At 43.0% G+C, this 11,997-nt stretch overlaps 1 pseudogene; it reads left to right on the top strand.

Annotated features, from left to right (window-relative positions):
* The first annotated feature begins 11,275 nt into the window (after nucleotides 1–11,275).
* On the top strand, nucleotides 11,276–11,594 carry LOC139015522 (ubiquitin-conjugating enzyme E2 variant 2 pseudogene; annotated as a pseudogene).
* The last annotated feature ends 403 nt before the right edge of the window (nucleotides 11,595–11,997 follow it).

The following is an 11,997-nucleotide window of genomic DNA, read 5'->3' as shown; positions in this document are numbered from 1 at the left end:
ACTGTTTGGTTTTTCACCCCCTTCAGATTTTTTTAAGACACAAACAAAAGCACTGATTTTTTTTTTTTTTTAAGGCAAGGTCTTTTCACATTTCAACCTTGGGATTGATGAAAGAAAACTCATTATACATTAACCCAGTCACCATGACATAATGTATTTCACAGATGCTAAGACACACATTTTTTACACTGAAAACAGGATGCGTTTTACAAACTGGGCTCTTAACATTGGTGGGGGGGGGGGGGGCTGTATTAACGCGGCTGCCGTTGCCTCCACAGATAGACACTTGGATACGGCTAGCTGTTCACATTGCCCTTATTTCAACTGAATTAAGTGCGTTGTTTTTTAAAACTCACAACCCTAGAAGGAGTGGATTAACAGGTATAGGAGTCTCTCAGACTTGAAGGGGATTTTTCCTAGGAAAAGAGGGCAGATTTTCCTAGGACCGAAAAGATATTCCTCCAGCAATTAGCAAAGAGAGATATGGGACCGGCTGAAAGCTATTAGCCCCCTAAGTTACGCACCAAGTACATTAGTTCTTAATGCATTTTGGAAACCTATATCCGAACATTTAAATAATAAGCCTAACACACACATACATACATACATACATACATACGTACACCACACACACACACACACACACACACACACTCCCAAAAAGTGAAATATATGAGTTATTATTCCTAATGGTATGGTTAGTCAATTGCAATCCCTCTACATTTTAGTAAAAAAAAAAAAATCATTAAAGAAGGAAAATGAATTCTGAATGTAACCTGAAAAGAATCCATTAACCTCTTCTGGTTAGATCAAGAAAATGCCAGCAAGAAAACTTTCTGAATAGCATCGGCTGCGTGGGGAGAATCCCTGGGTTCAATAGCGGAGCACTTTTAAGTCTTGATGCATCACCACCACGTTCGGTGGCACAGGAGACAGTACAGCACGGAAAACCACAGCCGTTCAACAACTGAACCAAAAAGTGATTTAGAAAAAGGTGGAGTTCTTGCAACACTGCAGCCAGTTTTATGTTTCCCTTTTTATGCACGCACCAGGTTGCTACATAATCATCTATTTCTAAGTATGAAAGAGTTCTTTCACTAAGGTTGAAATGCAACTACTAAATGACAAGAAATCATTACATTTTAGTTTACTTGGCAGCAATTTTTTTTTATTGTTGTTAATCCTCACTCGCGGATATTTTTCCATTTATTTTATAGAGAGTGGAAGGGAGAGGATGAGACAGAGAGAAACTTCCATGTGTGTGCCGGACCAGGGCTGGGGATCCTGCAACCACGGTACATGCCCTTGACCAGGATGGAAACCCTGACCCTTCAATCCAAAGGCCAACACTCCGTCCACTGAGCCAAACCGGCTAGGGCTAGTGGGCAGCATTTTTTTATCCCAACATGACATTATCATAAAGGTGGAGGAAGTGCCAGCGTGCGTCAGATGCGCAATCTTTCCAGGCCAGATTTCTGTCCAGTGGCCGTGGGGTCTTTTTAGCAGAGCTTAATTATCTATAAAGTTGAGCTCTAAAAGTTAATATTTCCCCTCAATCCTTTGTTATCCCATTATAGATCACAACCCATTCGTTCAGCAAATATTTATTTAAAGGATCCTAGTTTGATTTTATATGCATTTCGGTCCCTCCCCCATAGAGGAAAAAAAGTTATCCTACGTATGTGTTGTTTCACATTCTCCTTTCTTCATCAGAATGAAAACTGCTTTTTTATGTCCACACGTCATAAAAATTCCAGTAATTCCTATATTTTGTAAGCTGTTTAAGCTAACATTAGGCTAATGTCTTAAAGGAAAAGGCTATAGGGAAAAGCTAGGTCCCGTTTCTTTTTTTCTTTTTTTTTTTAGTTTAGTTTTTTATTTTTATTTATTTATTTTAGAGAGAGAGAGAGAGAGAGAGACATCAATCTGCTGTTTCACTTATTTACGCATTCATTGGTTGATTCTTGTATATGCCCTGACTGGGGGCAAGTGAGCTATCTGGCTAGGGCTAGGTCCTAATCCCGAATCATAAAAAAAAAAAAAATTAGATTCCATCCTTTAAGAGATTGGATTATTTACCTCAAAAATTATATTACTATACACATCTACCTATTCATAGTCAGGTGAAATCACTATGAAGCTTTCACCCACTAGCGTGGCATTTCAACTCTTTAAAGAGTATAATGTCATTTTTAAAGGAAAGGGATTCACTCATATTCCACATCCAAAGCATGACTTTAAAATTAATTAGGAGGGTCACAAAATATCTCCATCCATTATGTCTTGTTCTTGATTCCTCCCTGTAAGATGACCTCCATCCTTGACAAAAATTTTATCCAAAAGGAGAGGGAAGGATGATAATGTAATGTCTTCATCTTACTGATCATTGGAACAAGAAGAAAAACATAGCTTAAAACTACAGACTTATATGGTGGACAAATGGAGGATGGCAGTGTAAATGTGGGGACAGGCTAGAGTGCAGGAGGAGATTGTGTGAATGGGTTAAATCCTCCTCCATCAGATGAGAATGTAATGTGTAATGTGTGAAGTCAGAGAATCACTAACTAGCACTATAAGCCTATTTTTAACTAAACCTAGAGATGACCCACCAGAGCTCAAGACAACGTTTTTCATGGTTGCTTCTATTTGTCAGGAGTAAATGTGGGCAAAGGCATGGCAATGGAGCAGGCAACTACAATTCTAACAGTATTTCCCACACATCAATTTTTAAAATTATGCACAATGAGCCCTGGCCTGGGGGCTCTGTGGGGTGGAGTATCATCCTGTGCACCAGATGGTTGCAGATTTAATTCCTAGTTGGGGCATGTGCCTTGGTTGCAGGTTCGCTTTCCAGTCAGGGCGTATGCAAGAGGCAGCCCATAGACAGTTTCTCTCTCACATACATCTCTCTCTCTCTCTCTCTCTCTCTCTCTCTCTTTCTCTCTCTCCCCTCCCTCCCTCCCTCCCTCTCCCTCCCTTTCTCGCCTCTCTGAAAATCAATAGAAGGAGCATATCTTCGGGCGGGGCGAGGATTAAATAAATAAATAAATAAATAAAATATGCACATGAATGAGATTTAACTTCTCCGTTATAGTTTTCCCATCCTATTCTTCCTTCCATGTAGTCAAAACCAATTCCTTTCCACTTTTACATTCTGTAGATAAACCTGTAATACAACTCCATACAGTGGCATAGCTGGGACATGGTTTGACATAGTTGGTTTCCAATACACAATTCTTTACCAACTCCTACCATATCCTACTCCTTTCTCTTTTTCCTTTCTCTCCTTACCCTCTTGTTTCTACCTACCCATTTTTAATATTTTTTTCCTTTCTTTTATTCTTGCTAGCAAAACCACAACCTGTAGCCCTTAAGGATAGTATTTTTAACTTCTGGTGATAATTAGGACTGACAATGTTACTTACCTCACCCTTGTTCCTTCCTTTAATTCAAAAGTCATTTCAAAGTTTATGTCCTCTGGAGTTTAAACTTTTTTTAAAAAAGTATTATTATTGCCTTTCCATACAGTGAAGTCATTAATATGAGAACTATATATATATTCTTGAGCTTTGCCCCCTATTTAAACTTCCAAATGTCTTCACTGGTTGACTTGCAACAGTATAGAATTATTTCATGGCTGAAGTATGTCCCATCCTTACCACCAAAGCCCCTACAAGATGCCTCAGTATCACAAGGTCAATTGTATCACCTATATTTTCTTATTTTACGTATTCCTGATGCTCTGAAATTTGAAGCCCAAGCACCCAGGGGTCCCCCCTTCCCAAGATTCACTAACTCTGAGACATAAGAAGACAATGTGCCTTCCAGCAAAGCTTTGATGTGCAAGTGAACCAGTCCCTGAGTCCAAACTGCCCTCTCAGCTCTGTTTATCAGACCTCTGGCCCTAGCCCTTCATTACAGGGCCAGATACGAGACAACTAGAGATCCAATCTCCAGCGCAGTCTGCAGAAACTATTCAAACTGTCTAGTGTATAGTGTGCACGTACGTACCCTTTGCTCACCCTGCTTAGCCCATTCCTTCCCGATTCTCCAGGAGCCCTTCCCGGACTGACCTGCTGTTTCCAGGAAACCAGGAATATTACAAAAATATTTTCCCCCTGGCAATCATTTTCGTGTCTGTGTGTCTTACTTTATCTGCGAAAAACAAGTCTAGGGTATGTTTTTTAGAGCAATTAGAGCAGCGAGCAGAATAGCTTTGAACCAGAGGATAGGATTTGTATGTACTTAGATGGTTGGGTTCACCAACAGAGGGGCCACTGCTGGTTGTGGTCACCCTGGCTGCTTTCTGGCTGTATTGTTGTTGTTTTCTCGGGTATTGCCATGATTTCCCGCCTAAAATTGGAGAGTTCAGGAGCTGAGTGTTCCCTGAGCTGTGGAGGGCCACTTGCAATGCCAAGCATGATGCCACTGCAGCAGGAGGACCGTGGAGTGACTGGAAAGTAGACTGCGTATCAAGGCTTGATTCATACAACTATCTCTTCGGACCACAATGGTGTGAAGACAGAAATTACTAGTGAAACAAAACTTGAAAAATTAACCATATGTGGAAATTAAACCACAACTTTGGAAGAACTAATGAGTCAAAGAGGAACTCATAAAAGAAATCACAAGGTATCCTGATATAAACAAAAATGGGAAAAAAAAGTCAAAGTTTGCACGTTGCAGGAAAAGCAGTTCTAGAAGGGATGTTTCTAACGGAAAAACAATATAGTAAAAGTAAAAAAAAAACCTCCGCCTAACTTTAACCTCAAGGAAAAATGTAGAGAGAACAACACACTAAGCCAAAAGTAGCAGCAGGAAGAAATAATACAGATTAGAGCAGAAGTCAATGAAATAAAGACTGGAAAGACAATAGAAAAAAAATCAACGAAGTAAGAGTTGCCTTTGTGAAAAGATGAACAAAATTGAAACCCTTTAGTTAGACAACCAAGACAAAAAGAGGGAAGACTTAAATAATAAAATCAGAAATGAAAAAGGACACATTACAATTTACAAGAGAAATGCAAAGAACCATTAGAGACCACTAAGACAATTACACGCCAACAAACTGGATAACCTAGAAAGACATGGATAAGTCACGAGTCTGTACCTCTTCTTTGTTTTGCACATTCCTTCCGGAGAAAAACTCCACCAGGCTCCTGCTCCCAGTCCCCCTCTCCTCTCTGCCTGTTGATGTTGCAGGCCACTTCCCAGGGGACCCTGTGTGTCTGGCCTGGCCTCCTGTTTCCAGGACACAGTATCATACAAACTTCTTCCTTCATAGCAATCATATTTGTGTCCGTATAGTTTACTCTTTCTGCTTAAACCAAGTCCAGGGCATGTGTGCACAACCACTGGCAAAGTGGAGCTCAGCAGACCACCCCAGATGGCGAAGATAGGGCCTGAGAAATCTTGGGCTCTCCAGCGGGACCCACCAGAGACCACACCTAAGCAGCACTGCTGGCTGAAGTACAATAACTTCCTGATGAGTGTTGCGTTGTTTTTTGCTTTTTGGTTTTGGGGCTTTGGTTTTTGGTTTGGTGTGTGTGTGTGTGTGTGTGTGTGTGTGTGTGTTTTGTCGGATGTTGCCATGACTTCCCAGACTAAACGAGGGAGCTCCTACACCTGAGTCCTCCTCCTGATGCATGGAAGAGGGCAGCGCTGACTGACGCTGCAGAGCACCGAGCCGCAGGGTGCTAGGAGGAGCCCAAACTGCGACTTGCACGGTGGGGGCTGTGTGACCCGGCATATAGGGTTCAGGACCCACGACTGTGAACTAGCGCGCTGCGCTGCGCGGTGTGGCAGAGTGAAATAACGCTTAAGATGGCCAGACAGTATTATTCAAGACCACAGCAATAGGTACAGGGACAACTCCAAGTAGTCCTTCCTAGTGAGAGGGATACTGCACCTAATTCCTAACTCAATAAGGTCAAGTGGGAATGTATGGCCAAGGAGCAGGGTGGGCATGAAAAAGTGACCACGAGGAAGCATTAGGGAGAAGGTGGGCTCCAACTTAACCAAGCCAACACCATTCTTGCCGAGGCAGTCCATGGTGATCAGTTAGGGGGAGGTTTCTGATCTGATATCCCAGAAGCCGGAGGACTCTGGTGAAAAATGGATTTAGCAGCGCTGGTGCTAAAACTGGGTTTAACAAGGAAGTACACAAATGCCCCCAGAAGAAGGTCCTGAACTTTGACTACAGGACAGTGAAGCAAAGAATCCTTGTCATGTGAGTGCTGGGTACCCTATGGGGCTGCATCTGATGGCGCTCCTGGTGCCCCATGCAATGCAGAGGTAAGGCGCTGCCCACAAAGAGGCAGGAAGTGTCTGGACACTGCCACTGTAAAGAGGAAAAGCTATTCAATGATACTTGTTAAAATGGTAAGATGGGCTTTATTCAGGGCCATCGCAACAGGTGTAGGAACCTCTGCTATTAGGATTTTAGAGTCGGGGAGAAACTGGGCTCAGCTCCAAATGCAGCAGGAGTAGTTCTGACTACAGAACTAAGAACTAATAAATGGGTTTCATTTAAGCCCCTAAGTTTGTGGTAATTTGTTACCTAGCCATAGAAAGCTATTACAGTAATCAGTGTGAACGCAATTATATTCATCACACAAGAAATTCACAAACACATCGTTCTTAAAATTGTTTGAAAATATAGAAAAGCGGGATGACTTCAAACTTTAAAACTTCCCCAAGTCCAAGAAAACAACAGAGTAAAAGGCAACCTGTGGGATGGATGAAAATAATTGTAAATTATGAGGGGTTTCCTACCCAGCACATTTAAGAAGCTTATACAAATGAACAGCAAAACAAATAACCCAGTTGGAAAGGGAAACAGTGATTGAATAGACATTTCTCCAAGGAAAATATACAAACAGCCCGCAAGCATATGAAGAGATGCTCATCATCACAAATCATCAGGGAAATATATATGTCGAAACCACAATGAAATATCACCTCACATGCATCAGGATGCCAGCCATCATAATAGCAGAAAACAACAGTGTTGCAAGGTAAATGGAGAAGTTGAACCCCAAGTGCACTGTTGGTGAGAAGGTAAGACAGCTCAGCCGTTATTAAAAAACTGTATAGAGGTTCTACAAAAATATCAAAAACAGAGGTTATATATTCTCTACCAACCCCACTTCGGGTATTTATCCAAAACCATTCAAAGTCGATCTCAAAGGAATATTTGGACCCCATGTTCATTACAACAGCTGAGAGAGAAATAGAGAGAGAAAATAGGGTATTTACATATGAAGGAGCATTATGCAGCCCTAAGAAAAATCCTGTCATGGCCACTGCATGAATGAGCATCAAGGACCTATGCTAAAAGAAATACGCAAAGTATAAGAAAGAAAATCACTGCAGGCAGTACCTAAAGTAGTCAAAATCATGGAAAGAAATGTAGAATGAAGATTACCAAATCTTGGGGAAGTAGAGAAGTGTTATTAGCATAAATTGGCTACACAGTCTCTGGATTGCAGGATCAAAAAGTTTTAGAGATCTAGTGAGAACGAGTATAGTTAACACTCATAAGCTATGCACTTAAAAATGGCTAAGGTGGTAGATTTAGTATTATCTATCTTTTACACAACAAAATGCTGTATTGGAAAGAAATAATGGACAGAGAATGAGGGGAATGGGAACCTGGAAGGGTTTGTGACATGGACTTTGATCTACTGCAGCAATTAGGTGCCATAGATGGGTCCTAAGATTCAAGATTGCCTCCAAGATCCTTACTCTCTCCATGACAGGGTTTTACACAGCCACTGAGCAATGTTATACCCCAGAGTTCACCAAAACTATTCAAACTCTCCAGGCAAAGTTCATACACATGTTTATTTGCTTCGCTCCTTCCTGTTCAAACAAACCCCCATAAGGGATCCCGCCCCTGCCCCCTCCCGCTCCCCGACCCCTCCCCCCCCGCCCCCCCCCCCCACCCCCTCTGCATCTCTCTCTCTCTGTCTCAGCTAATCTTGCAGGACACTTTTGTGGTGGCCCCGCATAGCCTGCTGGGCTCTCTGTTCTGAATGATTTCGTTATAGTAAAAACCATCTTCCTTCGTGGCAATTACTTTTGTGTCTTTCTATTTCTGCGCGGAAGTCTGGAGCACCTTTCAGAGCATTTGGCACAGCAAGCAGGACACTGCCAGCCGTGGGGGTGATGCACCAGCTGGACCCAACAACAGCTGCCACCGCCTAGGGGCACCTGTGGTTATGCGCATACATGTTGCATGATGGCTGCTACATTCCCCTGTGTTTTTAGCCTGAACTGGGGACGCTCCAAAAGTAACGCTGTCCTAGAGCTGCCTGGAAGAGTGCTGGGAGGAGTGTGCCAAGTGATGCAGAAAGGGATGGTGTGTGTGTGTGTGTGTGTGTGTGTGAGAGAGAGAGAGAGAGAGAGAGAGAGAGAGAGAGAGAGGGAGAGAGAGAGAGATGAAACTGGCTCAGCAGGGCTCTTGTTAAAACGACAGACACTTTACAAGGAAGACGTCAGAGGAACCTAGGAGAAGATGATTTGGGAGCCTAAACCAAGTACGTTGAAGTGAAGAATTCACAGAAAGTGCCCTGGAATGTCTGAAAGGTACAGTGCCAAGGCACATCTGTGGTACAAGACCAAGGTAAAAACTGCGGCACCACCGATGGCATCACTAGGGGCAGCCACAGGACACTGCCATGCAGGGAGCTATGGATGGAGTTGCACAGGAAGGTGGGGTTCGTGCCAACGAAGGTGCTGAGCTGTGCTGCCCCGTACTGCCACTGTTAGAGAGAAAAATATTCAACGACACGTACTGAAGATGGTAAGGCCGACCATAGCACAGGTATTGGGACCTCGGCCCTTGTGATTTCACAGTGGAGGAGAGACTGGGCCCCATCCCACACACAGCACGAGGGAGTGATAATACAGAGCCAAGGAGGAGAATGGGGGCAATGGATGGAAAATGACATCAGGGAAAAGGGAAGCGCTGCTTAACACACCTAACACAATCCTTGCTGAGGATGGGGCAGGGCAATCAAATATCACCTGGGAAATGATGAAGGATCAGATCCTGATCAGATACAGAAACGCGGAGCAATCAGACAGGGAGGCAGGCAGGGAGGTCCTGGTGAGAGTGACAGGCGAGTTCTTGCTAAAACTGGATTTCACCGGGCAGTGCACAGAGAAGCCCAGGAGACCAGGGAGCCAGCCTGACAAAAACGTGTAAGAAAGCAAAGAGTGCCCGGCAACATGGGGAAGGGCTAGGGCGCTTCCGCCTGAGATGCTCACCAAATACCGCAGTTCCAGGCTAGGTCCGTGTCCGCCAGGCAGAGCTGACGTGTGTCTGCGGTACAGTGTTGTGTGGGTCTGAAGTACAAGCCGCCGCGCACATCAGAGGTACCCCTGCTGTACACCCCCAAACACCAGGTACGGAGCCCAGGTCCGCCTGTGGTTTTAGTGTGGAGGTTCTGGTGAAAACGATTTAGAGTTCTTGCTAAAACTGCACTTTACAAGGAAGTGCACAGATGCACGTAGGACAAGCATGTCAAACTCAGAGGCTAACACGGGCCAAATAAACAAGGTTTAAGTTTATGCAGGCCACAGAAAAACAAACGCTTCAATTTTCATAGAAACGTAGGTTTATCTCGATGGACACATGCTGAATACAAAGGACTGAAATAAATGAGTCATCGCTAACATAAAATAATAGAACATTTTAATAAATATTATTTTGTCTTGAACATTAACTTACCAGACACCGAAAAACTGCACAAATTAATAAGCACAACGCAAATAAACCTATATCTTTTTGTTCTCTGGACAGGAAATATTTCCTGTTGCGCACACCAAACAAGTCAGTCCAAGACGAATGTCGTGTGAATCGGCTGCTAAAATATTCGCTGCTAGTATTGGTGGAGAGAAATGGTGCGTCTGTGCGTAAGGCGCATAAGGGAAATGTATGCAACACGATTATAATAATCAGTCATTAGTGAATGTTGTAGTTCATTACTAATAATTATGTATAACAGGATATTGTAAAAATTAAGCTACAAAACTTTTATTAAAAGGTTTCTTACATACCGTTATATTGGTTGGGCCACAAAAATATTCATTGTGGGCTGAATGAGAGTTTGACATGAGTTTGACATGCTTGGCATAGGACAGTGATGGCAAACTTTTTGAGCTCGGCGTGCCAGCATTTTGAAAAACCTTAACTTTACTCTGGTGCCGTGTCACATATAGAAATTTTTTGATACTTGCAACCATAGTAAAACAAAGATTTATATTTTTGATATTTATTTTATACATTTAAATGCCATTTAACAAAGAAAAATCAACCAAAAAAATGAGTTCGCGTGTCACCTCTGACACGCATGTCATAGGTTCGCCATCACTGGCATAGGAGAATGTCAGGGATCCAGCCTACCTGAAAAAAGTCAAATGAAGCAAACACTCTTCACAGAGTACTGCAGTAAAACCCAAAGGCATTAGGATCCAAGCGCCGGGTTTGAGGCACCAGGTTCGCCCCGGTATCGTGGGAGGCGCATCCGCCCCAAGGCGCTGACGAGCTACCACCTACAGTGCCTCTGTGTGTGCGGTACAGTGCTGCATGGTGAGAAGTAGAGCGCCAATGCCGTGTATGTGGGGGTACGGTGCTGTAGTACACCCTCAGTAGGTTGTTTCACTGATGTTTCTCTCTCTCTCGCTCTCTCTTCCCCTCTGAAATCAATTTTTTTTAAAAAATATATTTTTTTAAGTATAATGAAGCAAAGACTCTTCCTCAAAAAAGAGTGCCACCAGTAGGACCCAGAAGCGCTGGGTTCGAAGCACAGGGTTGCCCACTAGTGCACCAGCCCCTACACCCTAATGAACTTCCGCAGTTACATGCACAAATGTGTCCACCTTGTAGAGCTGATGTGCATCCACGATACAGTGAGTGAGGCTGAAGTACATGCTGTGTCTCCCACACCCCCCAGGTACAGGTGTAGGGTTCTAGCGAACACCAGGCACTGTGCCAGGTCCAGCTGTGGTTCCGTATGGAGGTCCTGGTGAAAATGACTTAACCAGAACTCTGGCTAAGACTGCATTTTACAAGGCAGTGCACAGAGGAGCCTCAGAGAAGGTTAGGGAGCGAGCCGGACTAAAGAGTATAAGCAGAGGTGCAGAAGATGCTGGGCCCCCTGGGAGTTAAAGTTCCTCCTAAAATGTTTGCTTGTTGGAAGAACTTGAGGAAGGACAAAAAGGAGTGGGCCATGGTACAGTTAGCTAGGGCCTTGAAGACGATGAAGATATGACACTTTCAAGGTGCACAGGTATGATTATTGGACCACCAAGAACAAATTATGAACATGGCCTATATAGCCTGAAAGTAGAATGTGGACCTAAATACCCAGAAGCTCCTCTGTCAGTTAGATTTGTAAGCAAAATTAACATGCATGGAATAAATAATTCCAGTGGAACGATAGAGGCACAGAGCACACCAGTATTGGCAAAACGGCAAAATTCATAGAGCATTCGAAGTTGGGCTTCAAGAACTGAGACGCCTAACGATGTCCAAAGGTAATGGGATGCTTTCACAGCCGCCAGGAGGACAAGCATACAACAATTAATTTTAGTGGATCTCAAACTTGTCTTAAACCAACAATCTCCTGCTCATGTTAATGTCTTGATTAAACATCACAATGCAAAAATAGCCACACATTAAGTGAAAGAATGCCAGCTGGTAAACAAAACCCAGACATGTGTAAGAATATGTTTAATATTTATATACACAGTATGTTTTCAGGTAACAGGAGAAAAAAATGTAGCACAATTTGTTTTAAGGCACTGTCATTTACACATAAAGCTGGAGTATTCAAAACAGAATTCAGATTTACCAGATGAAAGTATGGTGATTTTTACTAAAAAGAAAAATCTCAAGAAGGAAAAAGAGAAATGGAATGCTTTATCCATCTTGCTTAGCGAAAAAGCTTCAATTTAAATTGTCTAAAGTAGCCGGTACAATGAATATTG

Source organism: Myotis yumanensis, unplaced genomic scaffold (assembly GCF_028538775.1).
Source record: "Myotis yumanensis isolate MYYU_CA2020_CCGP unplaced genomic scaffold, mMyoYum1.0.hap1 SCAF_8, whole genome shotgun sequence".
Lineage (NCBI taxonomy): Eukaryota > Metazoa > Chordata > Mammalia > Chiroptera > Vespertilionidae > Myotis > Myotis yumanensis.
The sequence above is the reverse complement of the archived record's forward strand: the minus strand, read 5'-3'. Positions and strand labels throughout refer to the sequence as shown.